Source organism: Vulpes vulpes, chromosome 13, assembly GCF_048418805.1.
Source record: "Vulpes vulpes isolate BD-2025 chromosome 13, VulVul3, whole genome shotgun sequence".
Lineage (NCBI taxonomy): Eukaryota > Metazoa > Chordata > Mammalia > Carnivora > Canidae > Vulpes > Vulpes vulpes.
In genome coordinates, this window is record NC_132792.1 from 109,852,712 (window position 1) to 109,870,231 (window position 17,520).

The following is a 17,520-nucleotide window of genomic DNA, read 5'->3' on the forward strand; positions in this document are numbered from 1 at the left end:
AAATATTATATCCCCTTGATGAACAGATCCATCATTATACAATGAGCTTCTTTGTGTCTTGCTCCAGTTTTTGTCTTGTGGTCTATTTTGCCTAATATTTCTACTCATGTGATTTCTTTAAAAGTAGGGCAGTAATACAACTCTGGCCAATAAGATTGTAAATGATGTCTGGTGGACAGCTTCTGGGAAAGTTTTTCTTGCTGTTAAAAGGGAAAAATGTATAATAAAAAGAAGATGGAAAAGGCAAATCCCTCATTAAAAACCCAGATATAGGTTTTTGAATGGGCAGGTACCCAGATGTGTTATTAGTAAAGGAAATCTCATTTGCCCAAACCTGCCATCTGCTCATTATAAGAGCCTCTCTAGCAGTTATTTGTTCATGGCTAACTGTCTGGGCCATCCCAAGGACCATCCCTTCAATAATATAATCCCCTGTGCTTTCTATAATACTTTCTGACAAGTACTTATTTCTTGCTCATAGTTTATTTGTTCACTGTAGAGGAAGGATTTGGAGAGTGGTTGTTCATATAACTATTTTCTCACTATCCAATAATCCACTGAGTATTTGACAATTATCAGTTTTATATACCAGAACATTATCTCAATATTTCTATTTTCCTATTTTATTTCTTCTTTTCTATAATGTAACAGTGGTGTTCTATTCCTCATGAATGCACTTCTAATCACTCTCAAGGAACATTTTTATCTTGGCATTTGCTCATTCCTCTAATAAAATTATCTCTATCTTTATCTCTCTCTTTTAATTAAGTTGCATTTTCTTTTGCTTCTGTAAACTGGGACAAATCATCCCCAAATTTTATAATGATGGAACTCCTGAAACTAAGGATATTGGTGGTACCTCCTCTTTTCTTCAAGATTAATTTTCGTATTTTTCTCAAATTATTTATAGTTTTCATTAGCTACTCATAATGTAAAACAAAATGCACAGCATTTTTGTTATTTTTGCTTTTTTTGTTATTTGTCCTTCTCTTGTACAGTCATTTAAAGTGTGCTTAGAGGATACTTTCTGATGTCCTCATTTTCTAACTTAGATGTCAGTAAACTTTTTCTGTCAAGAGCCAAAAAAATAATTTAGGCCACATGTCTCAACTACTCCACTGTGCAACTATAGCCCAGGAACATCCATAGACAATACATAAAAGGATGAATGTGGCTGTACCCCACTACTTCTTTATCAGAGCAGGAGATGGACTAGATTCCATGGACTACATAGTTTGTTAATGCCTATAAATCTAATCCATCAGTTTTCTATATTCTGGGTGGACAGAGTATCTCTTCAAGTTCCCCAGGTGATATAACCATAAGAAGCTCTGCAGTTCTACAGTTTTGGAAAGATAATTTTGAGGCTCTGAGTAACCTCAAGTGTGGTACCTACATTGTACATACATTCCTAATATCAAACAGTTTACCTAAAATACAGTCTAGATAATGCAAAGTTTTAAACCTGTATTTTTGTTATAATCAAGGTTTTAATAAACAGTATACAATATCAAGTAATATATGTCATTGTGTCTCTTTCCTTTTCCTATTAAATCAGATTTTTTTCCCTCTTGTTTGTTTTCACCCACAGATATATAGAAGGCACAACCTTGTGGTCATAACTAGATCCCTGGCTTCTCACTGCAAAATAAGAAACTATCATTAAAGAGTGGCTGAACATATTTTTCACAAAATAAAGTGGTAAGAACTGAGGGACATGTTGCATCTGATCCCATTTTTTTTTGTCAAAAATTATTTGACTATATTTATGTGGGTCTATTTCAGGACTCTCTATTCTGTCCCATGGATCTATGTCTCTATTCTTTCATCACTACCACAGTGTCTTGATTACTGTAGCTTTATAGTAGGTCTCAAACTCAGGTGGTATCTGTCCTCTAATTTTGCTCTTTTTCAATAATTTGTTGGTTCTTGTGGGTCTTTGTTTCTTTATATAAACTTTAGAATTGGGTGTCAATGTCCACAAAATAGTGCCTCCAAATTTTTATTAGAATTGCATTTAATCTATTGATCAAGTTGGGAAGAACCGACATCTTGGCAATATTGAATCTTCCTATTTAGAACACGAACAATCACTCTGTTTATTTAATTCTTCTTTACTTTTGTTCATAAGAGTTCTGTAGCTTTATTTAAGTAGAGCTTGTACATATTTTGTTATATTAACAGCTTAGTATTTCATTTTAGGGTGCTAATATAAATGATATTGTATCTTTAATTTCACATTCTAATTCTTCATTGCTGATATATAGGAAAGTGATTAACTGTTGTATATAAACCTTGTAGCCTACAGCCTTGTTAAAATTGCTTATTAGTTTCAGGAGTTGTTGTTATTGTCACTGAAGTTACTAATTCATTCAGATTTTCTACAAAGATGTTATCTTTAAACAAAGAAAGTTTTATTTCTTCCCTCTCAATCTATATACATGTCATTTCCTTTTCTTGTCTTATTGCATTAGCTAATACTTCCAATATTAAAATGAGTGGTGAGAGGGGACATCCTTACCTTGTTCCTAATTTTAGTGGGAAAGCTGTGAATTTCTTACAATTTAGTATGATGTCAGGTGTAGATTTTTTAAAGATACTCTTTGTCAAGTCAAAGAAATTCTTATCTACTCTTAGTTTTTTGAGCCTGACTGCAGTCTTCTGCCTGAATTGCTGGTACAGAACATTAGGAAAAGTAACTAGATTATTCTTAAAGCCAAAACATTTTGCATGAACTCAGAAACTCCCAGTGATGTGAGGCATGTGACAATCATTTGTTATTTCTAACTTCATGGCGAGTTAATGAGGTACTCTGCTCTGACCCCTTTACCTCCCTTTCACTATCATAGGATAGGACATTGATTACTGGCTTCTTGCTTGTTCTGAAACACAAGAGCCTCTTGTTTCTTAGAAGCCCATCTGGTCACATAGTTAATGGCCACTGTGTCTTCTTCTTTCTCATAACTTTTCCTGAGTTACTTTCATTCTTTGCTCATGCCTGTTCATAGCCTCTAGCAATGGAAAATTCCCTAGTCTGAGTTTATATATATAAACTCATATATAAAATTCCCTAGTCTGAGTGTATATATATATATATATATATATATATATATATATATAATATATCCAGAGCCCCAATTTATTAAAGCTCATCCCTAATTTGGAATTCTCTTGTTGATGTGATATGAAGGAAGTAGAATGCATCTGAAATGTTCAACTTTCCACTTCTACCATGTAAAGAGAGCAGAACTGCCAATGCACCTGGAGAAGTTCTAAATAATAAAAGACCACTCAACAAAAAGTAACCAGAGAAATGAAGAATAGACTCCACGGACATGTGTAGTATATATTGTGTAGTGTGTGTGCATGTGTTGTGTGTGCACATGTGTGTGTGTACATATGAGTATTTGAACTTGAATTTTCAGGATTGAAAGCTCAGTGAATATAACAGTCTTAGTTTTTATGATAAATTGTTGGTGACTAATTTCTCTTGATAAGTCCTGGAAAATATCTTTCCAAAAGAGAAATGAGAAGAATTCTGAAGAACCTAAGACAAAGGATGGAAACTAAGACAAAGAATAGTAGGTGCAATAAAAAAACGGGAGGAATGGTAGGTGAAATTTGGGCTTCTGCCAGCAAGTCTTGAGTAGGATAATCCCAACTCTTTTTATGTAAATTACAATCAAATGCATGCTATTCCTCATTTAATGGTTAGATAAAACTAGATGGGGTTTGGATTTTACTTGGAGAGGAGATAAAATGGAATAGTGTAAAGTATAATTTGGGATTTGGGAGGCTATAGCTGTACTCAGAATAGACAAAAATTATTATTAAAGGGCTCTTATGAACTCATTGTCAGTACCCCAAGTTCTGGTCTCTGGTCCATGGAAGGATTTTAGGGCCATTAAAAGCATAGTTTTAAGGGAAATATTCCAATCTTTTGTTAGTGGGAGTTTTTGTCCAAGACCCAGATGGAAGGTGTCAACAAAATAAACTTGTCCCCCTCCTCTATCTTTACCTCCCATTGATAAACAAACCTATACCACTGGGTTTGTTTATTCTAAAGTGGATAAGCATGTGCTCACCTCCAACAAAACATTGCTGGTTTCACACTCCAGTGACTCTAAGGCCATCTGTCTAGGTATTAAATATTTCAATTTTTCCCATAAAATGGTCATCAAGCATGATATCTTGCAATCTCCATCCACAGAGACTCCTGACCAAGGTAATGATGATAGGCTCAAGGCTCTATGCAGGAGAATCTGAGAACCAAGAATGATGTAAAGCAATGACATATGAACACTTAGGAGGTAGACTGAACTAGAGGCAGAAAATCTAAGTTCTACCAGGATTATGCTCCAACATATGTAAACTAAGGTACTTCCCTTAGCTTTAATACTGGTTAAAAGAGAATGATTGAACACATGTACTACATGTCCAGTACACTTAAAGATGGGTAAAAGTCCTTACTTTGAGGGTATTCAAGAAAATTGGGGATGTCAGACAAGTACACAGGATGGGATATAAACCAGGTCCTCAGAAAAAGAGAAACTATGCAGAAAGGATGAGAGAGGGGATAAAAAAAATCTGACATGGTTGAGGAGGGACTCAAAAGCCAGCTGTCCTTAATAGAGTAGATCCATGATTCTCAGGCTTTTGCCAGGACTTGATACGTAACTTTCATCTAGGTTCCACACAGCTACAAGCTATGATGACTTAAAGAAGCTTTGAATTTTACCAGAAAACAATATGAACTCTATCCCTTTCTTTCCTTCTCAAGAATTCATATGAGCATTGCAAGTGAGTAAAAATTACAACATATTTGCAACAGAGGTAAATTATTTAGCATTTCAAAGATTTAACTATCCTTAATATCACTTGTAGCTCAACCTAAAGACTCCACATCAGTTGAAAAGGATTGATAGTCTTGAATCTTTGAGGTTTTTTAGAAATAAAAAGGGTAAAACACTAAATAATCATGAAATAATATTACCAGCGTTTTTTATTTTTAAAAAAGAGGGTGGAAGATATAATCAGCCATAAATATTCAGCAACTGATTATCAAAAATGTGTACTAGGCTTCTGGATATAATCTGAAATGTAGTTAAGTATTCATATAAAAATGGATTTATAATATAATGGAATAAGCAGTTTGCAATCTATCTGATGTGATTACATATCGATATTTATTCTCTCTCCTATCTTCTTTATTTTCTTGATGACATTGTCTCAGCTAGGCATTAGGGAAATAGAAAACAAGTGAATTATAGGTCAATGCTGGCAACTCAAGACACAGATAGTCAATATCACAACTTGAAAATATTGAGCCATGTTGGGACTGTTGGACATAGCTGAGAGTCCCTCAACTGAATCCAACTCACTTGCCCCAATTTGGCCTCTGTGCCTGGGAAGCAACTTAGAGCTGTGAAGAAGGGTATGCATTTGTGAAGCAGACAGATCTGAGTTGAAACATGTTTCATCCCTAGGTCATCTTAAGAAGTTAATTTATTCTCTCTGAGCCTTATTTTGCTTAATAGGAAAATATAGCATCTACCATTTTGAGAATATTAGACATTTTGTCTTATATATGCCTACTGAAGCTTTAGACTTGCTAACTCATTTCATCCTGACAACACTAAAAATTAAATGATATAATGTATAAACATCTGTCTAATAAACATTCAGGGCATTTTTCTTACCTTGATTTTGCACTCACATGATATTAAACTACAAATTTGATATGTTCCACTTAGAGAGCTATGGGAGTATACATAGAAGAGAAACTTCTGCCCAGGACCGGAAATAGTAACTTCACCTTATGATCAATGTATCTATGGGGCAATAGCAAATGTTTAGATTCACTTTGCCTTTACTTTGCTTAATGCACTTAAAACTCTCTTCACCCATACCCTCTATGATAAACAGGCCTACAGCGCCATTTGTAGATAAATAAATACTTAAATAAATAAATAAGTAGATTCCCAGAGCCAGCTTGGAAGAACGTTTGATAATCTGAACCATTACGGAGGTGAAATTTCATTACACAGATGGTGACATCCCGATGTCTATCATCAAAACACAGCAGGTAGAAACTATCAGCCAGGCCCATTCCCTTCTATAAAATTACACTTATATTAATGTCACTCCAGATTTCATTATGCGGAAAATGATATTGCACAGGTCTTCAGCACTAGGAGGACAGCAGGGGGTGGGGGTAGAGGGGTGGTGAGGGAAGAATAAAGGGTAGTGATGGGAGGGTGGCAAAAGAGACTGTGGAGAGGCCATAGAAACAAATTCAGATGCGGGTTGCCTAGGACTAGCAGATAGACAAAAAAGTGTATCAATGTATATATAAATGTATATTTTAAAAATTCTTGTTGATTCTGCTGCCAGTTCATGCTGCCTCTTGATTGACTCGCTGCCAGACGTCCTCTGCAAGCCCCTGATGGAATGTTTCAAAGGCCCTCCTGTGGGAAGTAAGGAGATTTGCTGTTAATTTTTATTAATGAAGGATGACAGGCATCTCTGTTAAGCCAACAAGATGCTACACCAATCCAAGATAAATGCCCCTGTGTTTGGAGCATGCATCCCCACACCCATTTCATGTCTTTCTCTGTTTCTATCTCTCTCTGTCTGTCTCTCTTTCACACACACACACACACACACACACACACACACACACAGGCAATAAAAAATTGATTAAGAAACAAAAGAAAACATCTACTTATTTAGATATAGGTATTCTGCTTTCCAATGAGGGAGGAAAGAGGATTGCATGAGAGCCTCCTGGGTGGAGTAGAGGTGAAGAACAGCAAATCCTACTCATTTCTGATGCTGTTTCCCATTAGTCTCCTCCATTCCCACACCTTCTCTTTCTGTTCACTCCCCTTAGAGAAATCACTGCCCTTTCTGATAGGAATTAGGGTGCCATATTGCTTTTCTAACTGGCCCCACTACTCCCACTTGGGCCCTTCTATTTTCTCTTCTATGCTGTGGCAAGTCTGGTCTTTGCATAATACAGATCTGTTGTGTTATGGACATAAGATGTAGCCTTCCTTCTGTAAATGATCACTGACTGTTCACTAGTGTTGGGGATGTATAAGACTTGTCTCCCCTTAAATTAATACTTTTTTGGTTGTTTGGTTTCATGTCCTATTTTAATTCCATTATGCTGCCCCTTTGGTGTATTCCACCCTTCACCCCTCTAAACCTATCAAGGAGGTATTATATCCTACACTTTATGACTTCCTTATACTGTCCCTTCCAAAGAAATAACCATCACACATATCTTGGTTTGAATCCTATCCAACCTTAAAGAACAGGCCATCTCTTAACTTCTCTACAAAAATTTCTTCTCAAGCATTTTGACCTCCACTCATCTCTTCTCAATTGTATAATATTTATTTAGAGTATACTTTTGTATGTAACTTTTATTGCTTTCTAAGAGATGTATACCGATCTGATCTCATCAAATGTAGTATTATGTCCTCTGCTTACAGTGTCTTTTTAAAAATCTTTCACAATACTAGAGTGGCAGTAGTGCCTTAAACTAGGCAGTAAATATATAATGAGGAATGGTTGAAACAAAGAATGAATTAACTAATAGTGCTGCTCATGAAGGAATTGTTGGGTATTTTTTATTTTCAATGAGCATATATATATATTGTATTTAAAATATATATCTTCCTAGTTTCCCATTCATATTGTTTTGCAGTTTCAGGAACTGTAATATTCTCAGTTATCCCTTTCCTGAGGTCATTTCATGCCTCAAGATTAAACAATTATAATCTTATTCTCTTACCATGTGGACTCCTCAGGCATTCTTCCTGGGGTTCCTTCATCTCTTTTTTTCCACAATTTTTTTACAGGACATTGTATGAATTAAATGACCAAAACTGAACTTCACTCTTGTAATATGGGCTGTAGAACTTTGCTAAATAACCTCAGTATTGAAATGATGCACTCTTAACTGGGTTCTTTCAAACTTTCAGGTACCCACAAATTAATAATTTGGGCTTGTTGACTTTTAGAAAACTCACAAAGATTTCAGTGCAGTGTGCTTGAGGGACTCTCTTAGAATCGCAATGATTTTAACCCACAATGTGTTTCTCTGCAGGTGCAATACAGAGCACATTTTGAGAAATATTGGTTAGAGAGCAATTAAATAGAAATGTGTGAGTATGTATGTAAAGTTATTAATAGGGAAAACTAAACACCAGCAAGCTGATAATCTAGTTTCTTCTACTGCTCTCTATAACTTATTTATCTCCATTCACTAGACAGGAAATTCTGGGTTTCAAAGCATGTGCCACTCCATTCATATCTGCATTCTCCACCAAAAACTACACTTATAAAATTACCCACCACTCTAATCAGACTTTTCATTTACTAAGTCAAATAACATCTACGCCTTGATTTCCTTAGTTAGTTTGAACATTGATAATACCATCTGAATGCCTACAGAATGAATAAAAGTGATATCTTCAAATTTTCCTCTTTAACCCAAATTAATCTTCAATTGGTGCAGCACACTTGGAATTTTTGGAACTTTCTTGCTCTAGTACTACTCCTTTGCTAGTCTGTAATTCTCCTAACCTCCTCCCATTATCCAGTTTCTGATATGACTAGTAAACACATACATATGCATACATGCACAGACACACAGACACATGTCCACACGCACCCTTGAATTTCAAGGACAATTTACTGTATTTTACCCTAGCCTTGGTTCTTATAAAACCTCTTGTTCTTGACTAAATTCACATATAGCTTTATTTTTTTTAAGTTCAGTACGATATAGTCATCTCTGAATAGAAGATCAAGTTGACACAATATATGCTTCATATAAAAAAACAAAACAAAACAAATTGACTTGGACTTGCAGTCAATTAACTTGATTAATTTGAATACACTTCTCTATCACAGGAAATCCAATTTAATTTGTTTGAGGTAAAATGTAAATATAATAAAATTCTCGCATGTTAAGTGTACATTTCGGAGACTTTTGAAAACTACACATATATTTAACTACCAGCACAATTAATTTATAGAACATTTCCATCAACTCCAACGTATTCCTGTGTACCTTCAGATTCACTTATTACTCCTCTCTGAATACCCTTCACCAGGCAAATACAGATCTAAGTGCACTCAATTTTCATTTTCTAGAAATTCATATAAATGTAAACATATTGTATATACATTTTCATGCTTGGCTTCTTTAACTCAGGGTATTGTTTTGTGTATCAGTGGCTTGCTGTGTTATTACTATATTCCATTTTGTGAAGGCACAACATTTTGTTCATGTGTTTACCTGCAGATGGAAGTTTAGGTTGGAAGCTTATTATAAATAAGAATACTGTGAAAATTTGAGAACAAAGCTTTGTTTGGAGATGTTTTTATTTCCCTTAGATAGATACTTAACAGTGAAATTACTGGGTTATATGCTAAATGTATATTTAACTTTGTGGGAAATTGCTAAACAGTTTTCCTTAGTGGTTGCACCATTTAAATTCTCACCAGTGGAGCACCCACCTGAGTGGCACAATCAGTTAAACATCTGACTCTTGGTTTTGGCTCAGGTCATCATCTCAGAGTCAAACTCTCAGGGTCCTGAGAGGGAGCCCAGTGTAGGCCTCCTCACTCAGTGTGAAGTGTGCCTGACTTTCTCACTCTCTTTTTCTGCCCCTCCCCACCTACATGTGTATGCACACATGCTCACATCTGTGTACATACTTTTGTTCTCTCTCTCTAAAATAAATAGATCTTTAAAAAATTCTCACCAACAAACATAAAAGTTCATCTACTTCACACCCTGACCATCATATAGACAATTATTTTAATTTTAGCAATTCTAGTAGTTGTGTAGTAGTATCTTATTATGGTTTTAATTTGTATTTCTCTGATTACTAATAATGATGGTATTTCAATGCTTGTTGGCTCTTCATACATGTCTTCTGAAGTACCTATCCACATAATTTGCTCAATATTTTATGGGTTTGTCTTCTTTTTTGGGAAGTTGGAAAAGTGTAACTTACAATTTTATAGCTATTTCTTTCATTTTAATAATTGAGTTTTTCAAGGAACAGAAGTCTTTAATTTGTATGAAGTATGATTTATTCACTTTCCTTTTATGGTTCATGGTTTTTGCACCCTAAGAAATCTTAGCATTTCCAAGGATTGCAATAATTTTCTCTTATGCTTTATTTTAGAAATTTTATAGCTTTAACTTTTACATTCAGAATTTGCATGTTTTAAGTTAAGTTTTTAATGTCATGTAAGGTAGAGGTCAAGGCTTAGTTTCTTCTTTATGGATAATCCAAATGTTCCAGCACCATTTGTTGAATAAAGCTCTCATTTACCTATTGAATTACTCTGTCACCTGTGTTAAAATTTATTTGATAATATATGGGTTGGCCTACCTCTAGACTTTCAATTCAATTATTTGTATAATCCTATATTTGCTAATTTGAGTTGAAGAGTTTACAGTGATTTTGACTTTAGGAGCCCAAGGGAATTAAAAGCTCCTAGAAATCACAAAGCAGATATAAGTAATTATCCATCCAATGATTAGTACAAGAATATCATTCTGAAGACAGAGACTAATAACAGCATTGATTCTGGACCACAGAGAATTTGAACCATAGATAAATGTATCTAGTCTCTTCAGGGGAGTTAGAACTTCCTCCTGGGTCAACATTGGAGAGCTCTGGGTATGAATATTGCTGATTGCTTAGCATTCTTCTTCTCTTAATATCTATAAAGCAACATACACAAAGAGTTGGTTCCACCTAACAAGATCCAAGTCAGAATATGGAGACAGGCGAGAATGGCACAAATGACTATGTGTCAATGACATTTCAATATTACCAATTAGCTCATTTTATATATATAATATTATATATAATATTATATATATAATCCAGTGCAAAATGAAAATACAGAACTACTTATTCAGATATCATTATGAATTTCACATTAAACAAAGAAGTATGGGCTCTTCTAAATGTGAGGTCATGTGTGACTTAAGAGCTTGCATCCATGAAGCTGGACATAAATTGATATGGTGACCTAAATTATCCCCATGTAACAAATGACAAAACCACAGAATAGAAGTGTTCACTGGCTTCCATAAAGTTGTGTAGCTGAAGTCATGAAGCTAAAGAGGAAAGGCTTTCTGATTCTAAAGACTGTCTACACTAAAACTTACAATCACTTTACCATGTGATATAAGAGAATCAGCCTTGCATTCAACAGGCAAATACACATACAGGACCAGAACCCTAGGGATTTGTCCTTGGCACATGCATACTTAATATGCTTTCTGAGTAATAATAGGTAGTTTATTCATAGTGGTCAAATCTGGACTCAAAATCAACCCCAGCAACTACAGACAACCAGAGCTCTGCATCACAGATCCAACCTCCTTCCAGTTCATGTAAAGAGCCCAGAGTGCAGAAAACAGCAAGGACCATGCCACTTTTTGGCATGGTTAATATTTCAAATATAGAGAACAAAGATAGACATTGAGGGGAAAGCAAAGATGGTGGACAAATAAAGGAGAGAAATAGAACCAATAAGAGAGAATTCAAAATTTCCTGAGATGGCATCTGGTCAAAGATCACAATAGGATAACCCGGCGTCAGTATAAAACTTAGATACAAATGAAAGGAACAAAATTCTACTAAAAGTAATGTCAGCAGGATCAAATTTCACTTCTATACAGCAATGCTTCAAATGCTAAATAATTCTTTCATCATTTTCTCCAAAATATTCATTTTACATTCAATTTTCTCATAAAGGAAAATAAAAATAGAGAAGGAAAAATGAAATCAAATAAGAAAACAAAATTATAATAGAACCTTTTGGTTCATTGCTACAAAACCTCTTGTTCCATCATTGTGCCTGCCTTTGGAGGTTCCTCCACTCATCGGAGAGAACACAGGGGAGCATGTTTTACTGCCCAATGTGGAATCAAACACTCAGTCTCTCCTCTGAGAGGCTTTGTTGGCAGTCACACATGGATCTGCTCCAGGACCGGCAGATTTCAGGCCCCTGGAGAGATGTGAGATTGCAAAGGGCAAGGAAGATTGGCAAAAATATTGACTTTGATATTTCATCACTTCACATTTCTAAAGAGTAGAAATGCACTGACAACTGCACCTTTCTAATCAGATACTACCAGAGGTCCCCAGCATAGCACACACACTAGAGACTGCAATACCAACAAAGCCCCAAACAGAATGATTTATATTAGAGCAAAGTCATCAGCAGCATTTCTGGTTCTCTCTCTGCTTGATTTCTCTGTTCATCTGTTTGGGTAGTACTTTACAGCTCCTATTATGGGCCTTCTCAACTTCTGGCTGTTTTCAGATGCTCTTTTGACCTCATTCATCCTTCTAGTGTGTATATAGCTTCCTTGACTCTTGTGCTCAAAATGGACAAGTAGCACCCCAACTTTTTTCCCTGCCAATTGTTCCAATATCGTAGATTTCATTTGAGCAGATGTATGAAACAGTGAATATTACTCAATGCTTGGGAGGATGTATTTATCTGGGAATGGCATCATCTTTGTGGGGTTGTATATTCCAAGGGTAGAGGCTTGTGAAGCATAAGGAAAAAGGTATTTAAAGTAGTAGTTGGAGGAAACCCAAATCTGGTTCATATGTTTTTTAAGATAATTTTGAAAGAGTTTGACTCATAAAATAATACAGCTGATAAACTGAAGAATAAACATCTTATCCTATGAAAAAGTTCTTTGCCAATAAGATATATAAGAACAATGTAATTTTTGTCTGATCATTTTCTTTTTAAAAATTTATTTATTTATTTATTCATTTATTTATTTTAAAGATTTTATTTATTTATTCATGAGAGACACAAAGAGAGAGAGAGAGAGGCAGAGACACAAGCAGAGGGAGAAACAGGCTCCATGCAGGGAGCCCGATGCAGGACTTGATCCCGGGTCTCCAGAATCGCGCCCTGGGCTGAAGCCAGTGCTAAACCACTGAACCATCAGGGCTGCCCAGGTTTTATTTTTAAGTAGTCTCTACACCCAGTGTGGGGCTCAAACTCACAACTCTGAGATCAAGAGTTGCACAGTCCACTGAGTGAGCCAGGCAGGTGCCCCTAATTATTTTGTAATACAAGTTTTCTTTCCTGTTTTTGTTAGGTACTAGAATAACTTTTTTAAAAATGTAGTTTATGCCACCGATATTTCTACCACCCTTCTATGATGTGTGACTATAATCCTATGTACCCCTCAAAATCCAGACCCATTGTCACCTCCCCTATGAAGCTGTCCCCAACCCCCATGTGCTCATTTACTCAGCCCCTTCCTTGCACATCCTACTGTTTGGCACTTACTACCTCTTGTTACAATATGTGTCTGAACATATGCCTTTCACCTAGGGAGCTTAAGTTGTGTTTATTTTATATTTTGACCTCCTGTAAAGACTGTAGTCTTTGTCTTGGTGCATATTAGGTGTTCAAAGTTTTGTTGTTTTTGTTGCTGCTATTTTTTCACTAGCAATATGACTCTTGGTTAGAATTGAAATAGCACATTTTGGCAGTTTGCTTTGCTGACATCTTTCCAAACAACATCCTCAGCTACTTATTCCTCATTTAGGCATTACTTCTAACTGCATTTTCTCCTTCTACATTAAAATCATTCTTTCTTGCGATCCGTTTTCCTGCTTGATCCTTACTAATATATGAGAACAGAAAATTTACCTAATTCTTGGTATTGTTATAAGGCCAAAAGGAGATAATGTTTTAATACATTCTTGGCACATGCTAAGTCCTCAATATGTGCTACATGATATCACATACAGAATAAGCATTCAACTATGATATATATTATAAGCATTATTCAGAATACTATCTGATTTTAGAATCATCTTTAGTTAGACAAAGCACGGCCTTGAAAAGCATTTAATGGGTAGCACTCCTTATCTTCCAACCATCTCAAAGAGATATTCCACCCCCTTAATCTTCTCTGGCGCTGAAACCATCCATTGCCTTAGAGCTCTTTCCAACCTCAGCTTGTCAGGAAAGAACAATTAGGGACCTGGCTTTTGAAGAACTCTTTTAAATCTGTTTCTGTGCACTGTCCACTTAGTAATGGTGGAAGGAGAGGGACAAGTTGTCGTTTCTTGAGGGAAACACAGCAATTACAGCAACCTGAACCCATTGGTTTGTAGTGCACCTGTTGCACACTGCCTTTACCATGATTGGAAATCCAAGGTTGCTTTGCCCGCACACACACACACACACACACACACACACACACACACAAACTCTATAATAATGAGGAAAGCAAGACAAAACCAGGCACAAAAGAATGCTAAAGATCTATTCATGTATGATACATTTTCTTCTATAGAACCCTTTAAATTGATTCTTATCTAAGTTTCACAAAAGCAAAAGAAAATAAAGACTGATCAGACCAGTCATAAAATACTTTTATAAGTGATTCAGGTAAAGTTACCTCCATCATAGGAGAAAAGGAAATGGGAGGCAAAGATAAGGCCATGACACCTGCCAGGGTGAGAGATGGCACTGAGTGCAGCACTCCTTGGCCCATCTGCTTCACCTCACCATGAATTCCAAGAAAGCACTAGCTCTGGGCCAAGCCCCAAAAGAATATGGCAAAGTGCACATGGGACTCAATGATTGGGGATAGTGATCTGATGGAGTTGAACTTGCAAGCCTCCGGGAACCAGCCCCTTAGGAAGCTCACTAACTTGTGCATGGTCTTGTGTGTTCCCTTGATCATCTATTCCTCTATAGTTGCCCAAAATTTATCTCAGATGTATATGCTTTTGTCTATTTCCATAGCATTTCCATCTTCCACTTACTAAAATTTGTTCTTCAAACCTGCATCTGGAGATAATTTGGAAATGCCAATCCCACAGAAATGATCCCTGTCAGATGAACTTGCCTTTGAACAAGGAATAGCGAGGGTGGAATCCTAGCCATACCAACTGGCTATAGAGGAATGTTTTCAAACAAGGAAGCTACTATGATCCATCAACTCATACCTCATCATCCAGTCTTCTTAGTGTGTGTAGTTCTGGGGTAATAGTACAAGTGGAGATCCATATAATATACGTTTAAATATTTAAAGTTTTTATAAGTCAAACCAAAAAACAACTAAATTATATTTGATCTTCCTACATTAAAATACATATTTTCATAACAACCTGGAAGGGCACATTTGAAGTTAGAATTCTGTGACTCTTCAGTGTCCTGGACCAGAAACATGGTAGTGTGAGGAAAGCTGATTCTCTTTCTCTTCCTATCACTGGCTCTGTCCAGCAATGAGGGTATACACACGTGTGATCGCTTGAGGCTACACATCAAACTCCATCTACACCTGTTGTAAAGAGCTTCCTTTTGGCTAATGCTTGACCCTAGGAATGAGTACACTGACCACTTCCTCAGAAGTGAGACTTGGAAGGCCCTGCACAGCCCTTAGAAGTGAGCTTGGGGTTGATTTGGCAGAGAATGCCAAAGTCCCGGATATGTAGAGCATGGTCTAGAAAAAGAATAAGATTTCCAAGTGAACATATCTACACCGTTTCTTTTTTTTTAAGATTTATTTATTTCTGATAGACATAGTGAGAGAGAGAGAGAGAGAGAGAGAGAGAGAGAGAGAGAGAGAGGCAGAGACACAGGAGGAGGGAGAAGTAGGCTCCATGCAGGGAGCCCAACATGGGACTTGATCCCGGGACTCCAGGATTGCGCCCTGGGCCAAAGGCAGGTGCCAAACCGCTGAGCCACCCAGGGATCCCCATCTACACTGTTTCATAAGCATCTCCCACTGTGTGGAGGCCCAGGAGAGAGGAGGGCCAGAAAGGTCCTCTCTAAAGCCAGGGTCCAGACTTAAGATTCCTCTTGCCCGAAATTAATGTGGCACTGCTCATCAACACCAGCTGGATCATCCTGTGTTGGGAGCAAATTTAACGCAAGGTTCAGGATAAAAAAGATATGGTGGTTATTTTGAGAGTCTAAAAGACTAAGGTATAGCAAATTGAAAAAATATTGATGTGATGAAATTTCCTTTTCACCTACCAGCCCTTAATTTCATCCATGTTTTAGAAAGTGAGGTAAAGGTTGGGTAAGAATTTGAGATTCTCTCAAAGACTCTATTGGGGGAATTTAGAAGCAACATTGACTGCTGGAGAGGGAGAAAAATGTGTTTGTGGTCTTCAGGGAAGGTGGCACTTCTGCAACAGATGGGCCAACTGAATTTTTTTTTAATGATGATTTTATGCCTTTGGCAGAAGTTTTCCATGTAATTTAGGAAAGAGGGAAAACAACATAAAGACAATTGATGCTATTCTATAAGACTGGGGAAGGACATCAAAATTAGAGTTTTTAGGGGTGCTAGGTTGAAAACATAAAATATTTATGAACATTTTATGAAAAGATTTGCCTTGGAAATTAGCAGAATAAAGCCAGGTTTCAAATACACATTGTATTGGGTCAGCTGTAGGATATGGAGTTCTCTGAAAGGAAAATTAAGTGAAACCAGTGTCTTTTATTAGCTCTCTCACTTCTCTCACCTATTTTACTACTTTAACTGCCTGCGGACGGTTTTCCCTGCAACCTAAATCTGCACTTTCCTATCCATCGTCTCAAAAACCTTGCTAAAAGTGAGTTTGAATGTGTAATCTCTAAGCATTTTTAGCTGTTCCTTATCAGTTGCATTTGAATTTCATACTCCTTAAAGCAACTTGGGAAAATGACCCCCAGTATCTGGCCTTGATCAGTTTTTTTTCTAGCTTCATTTCCTGACTACATCCCCTAAATAATCCCTGGTAGGTTTCTTTCTAATATGACATGCTCCTTTAAGTCCCATGCCTCTGCATATTCTATTCCTTTTACCATCTCCACCTCTTTTTACCACACTTGCTCTTGATGAACACTACTTACCTGTTAATTCTTTTTTAAAAAATCATCTTTTCTTGAACATTTTACAACTCCCCAAAGGAGAGTTAGTTATTTCTTCCTCTGTGTTTGCCATACTTTGGTTGGGCACATCCCCAGTAGATCAGTGTACGTGTCATATAGGTCTGGTGGCTCACCTTCAGCATTTTCTTCTAAGCCAACTACCTTCCTTTAAATTTCAAAGGTCTGCTAAAGTTAAGGACAAGAAAATAACATCTAACAAAAGAGAACCTCACCTGTTTCTTGTCTCTTTTTTTTAAGAGTATGAATTTTATTTTTTTCCTCAGAAGCTTCTCAGAACTACCTATTAGGTCATATGCCTATCCCTAAACGAATCACTGGTGAGTGTAAAGAAACTATCATGCTTAGTTAAAGAACTTGGAATCGTGTTATCTTCCCTGTGGGACAGGTAGTTGCATAAAAGTGAAATTCTTATGAGAAAGTAGGATAGGAAAATAAGCATTGGGATTGGCAACCAAGAGTATTTGCTCCAGAAGTGAAATGTCTTGATCCAAATTGGATTCACTAGTCATGTAGCCTAGCATGTATAGGTACTGTGATTACAAA

General features: G+C 36.4%; 2 long non-coding RNA genes across 4 annotated transcripts in view; one reads left to right on the top strand and one right to left on the bottom strand.

The window, feature by feature from the left end:
* Positions 1-1,614: 1,614 nt before the first annotated feature.
* LOC140594955 (uncharacterized) overlaps positions 1,615-17,520 on the top strand; it is a 35,806-nt gene continuing 19,900 nt past the window's right edge. Inside the window, exon 1 of the long non-coding RNA XR_011996241.1 lies at positions 1,615-1,701. This is a non-coding gene — a long non-coding RNA (uncharacterized lncRNA). The remainder of the gene's footprint in view (positions 1,702-17,520) is intronic.
* Positions 4,980-17,520, bottom strand: part of LOC140594954 (uncharacterized) — a 312,365-nt gene continuing 299,824 nt past the window's right edge. For all 3 annotated transcript variants that reach the window (XR_011996239.1, XR_011996238.1, XR_011996240.1), the window contains one exon: positions 4,980-6,467. This is a non-coding gene — a long non-coding RNA (uncharacterized lncRNA). The remainder of the gene's footprint in view (positions 6,468-17,520) is intronic.